The sequence below is a fragment of the Octopus bimaculoides genome, chromosome 4, assembly GCF_001194135.2.
Source record: "Octopus bimaculoides isolate UCB-OBI-ISO-001 chromosome 4, ASM119413v2, whole genome shotgun sequence".
Taxonomy (NCBI): domain Eukaryota; kingdom Metazoa; phylum Mollusca; class Cephalopoda; order Octopoda; family Octopodidae; genus Octopus; species Octopus bimaculoides.
This window is the reverse complement of record NC_068984.1, coordinates 132182258-132184877: the sequence shown is the minus strand read 5'-3', so window position 1 is coordinate 132184877 and position 2620 is coordinate 132182258. Positions and strand designations below refer to the sequence as shown.

The window sequence follows — 2620 nt, the reverse complement described above, 5'->3', positions numbered from 1 at the left end:
ATACATATATTATATATACTTTTCTACTCTAGGCACAAGGCCTGAAATTTTGGGGGAGGGGGTCAGTCGATTAGATCGTCTCTAGTACACAACTGGTACTTAACTTATCGACTCCGAAAGGATGAAAAGCAAAGTCGACCTTGGTGGAATTTGAACTCAGAAACAAAAGACAGATGGAATACCGCTAAGCATTTCGCCCGGCATGTATATATAATATACATATAGATTCTACCCTTTGTTCTGTTTGTATTAATAGCACCTTTGGGAATAGTCAAGCATTTCTGGAAAGACAAAATATTTCTTCTACACATATTTATAATTGATTCCTGAAATTCAGTTTTTAGGAATGATTTATTTATGGCTGTATGATTTATTTATGACTGGTTTACTTATGCCTTTGACTGTAGATGTAAATAGAAATAAATGAATGAATGGTCGACTTTTGTGGTCGATAATGTCCAGCCTAGTTCTTTATTCATTTGTGTACCATCATGTGAAATCTGAGGCCAAAGTCAGATGCCCTATGGCAACTGCGTACTAGACACATGATGAAACGCTCTCTTGTGTTGGTTCTAACTTTCATCACCACATGCTTTTCCAGTTGGCTGACTTGGGTTTCATTTTCCCTTGTGAATTGCCTGCCTCTACTCAGACCTGTTCATGGCCATTGTCCTTCAGTAATGTCACATTTCTGGAGGGATTTTTTCAAGGTGTCTCTTTAGTGAAATTTTGACCATACCCTTGGTTGATGCTTTAAACCCTTTAGCATTCAGATTGTTCTGTCAAATGTAATGCTCATTTATTCACATTGTTTTGAATTAATCATGCATTATCTCGTAGCTATGAGATTTTGATGAGGCAACTGTTAAGTTTTGGAATGATATTGCAGGATTGGTGTGAACATAAAACAAGTAGAATATTTTGGCCAGATATGGCCCATTTAAATGCTAAAGGGTTAAACATCGTTTTCCATAAAGCATGTGAAATAGCTTGTGTATTTTGTAATGTGTGTGTGTGAGTGTGTGTGTGTTTGTGTGTGTGTGTTTGTTCGTTTGCTCATTCTGAGCTCACTTCAATGCTGCTGATAACATATAATCCAGTATGACCTATTGTATGGTTGAGTCTTCAACAACTAAACCAGCCCACACCCTAGAAGGCTATTAGCCTGGTGAGGAGGAAGTTGCTAAGAAACCCCAAAAGACAAATAAGATCTATGAAGAGAATGACTGAACTTAGCATTGCATGAATGTCCATCTAACTATAGTGTGTAGAGACATAGAAATACACATGTTGGTAGATAAGCACTCTGTAATACCACTTAATACTCTCTGTCACAGATTGAAAAATGTTTATGGAGAACAAATCTGTGATTCAATCGTCTTGACTGCTCGTAGCATAAAACTGCTGACTGAAAAAAACAAAACAAATGATATCTTACAATGATGGAAGGTGTACTTTTGGACTAATCTGAATACTGCCCCACCCCCACCTCTTCCTCCTTGTTGTTGTCGTCATCGTCATTATTATCTAATGTCTGTTTTCCATGCTGGTATTCGTTGGACAGTTTGACAGGATTCAGTGAGTTGCAGGGCTGCATTGTGCTTCGTGTAAGTTTTGACGTGGCTTCTATGACTGGATATCTTTCATAATGTCAACACCGTTTTGCAGTGTGTGCTGGGTGCATTTTCATGCCATTAACACCAGTGAAGTTGCCAAGTAACTTGCATGACAAAAAAGAACAAAAAAGAACAAAAAAGGAAGAAAAGTCCTTTCAACTAATTGGGTGGAAAATTTAAGAGGGTAGAGAGGTACCCTCTTTATGCCAGAGACAAGCAGTGACATCTTGCTATAGATAAAATACATGGCTTCTCCACTTTATGTAAAGGTAACCATGTGTCTTCTCTCATCAGTTGATGAGAATATTTTTTTTCATCAGTTTGAGAAAGGCCAGAAATCTTATAACTTGCTAATTAACTTAAACTTAACGAAGTTCACACAACAATCAAATGAATGTTATATGAGGAGTCTTCTAGTCAGAATGGTATACATCCTGAAGTCTATCAATAAGGTAACTGGGAATTGCATTGTAAATTCTTGGGACTCGTTTCACTTACATAGAGCAACAGTCACGTTCTCCAAGACTTTAGAGACACTTCCATCAAGCATCTTTACATAAATAAAGGAAGCAAAATCCTGGGTTGTCTTATCCTGAACAGGCTGGTTATTCATTTTGTTGGCAAAATTTACCTTGAATCTCAATGTGGCTTTAGACCAGATAGAGCGATCATCAATATGATATATTCTTCAAACCCTCATGTATAATGAGGGTTCCTTTGGGCTTAAAATTTGGAAAAAAGGTTTTGTAAGGGATTATAATAGTATCCATGTATAAGAAACTCCCATATTTTTTTACCTTAATTTTTGTCAAAAAAGGGTTCCTTATGCACATTAAAATACGGCAATTTGAATGGTTTTCCCCCACATGGCTAACTCTATGAGTGCTACTGACAATGTAGTTATACAGAACTTGTTACATGATCAAGCTGTCAGTGACTAAAACATCATCTTCGTCATAATCGTCATAATCATCAATGTCGTTGTCGTCATCATTGTCCTCCTC

The 2620-nt window shown here is 37.0% G+C and overlaps 1 protein-coding gene across 1 annotated transcript in view; it reads left to right on the top strand.

The window, feature by feature from the left end:
• LOC106875367 (uncharacterized) overlaps positions 1–2620 on the top strand; it is a 16989-nt gene that overhangs the window by 8414 nt on the left and 5955 nt on the right. The window lies entirely within an intron of this gene.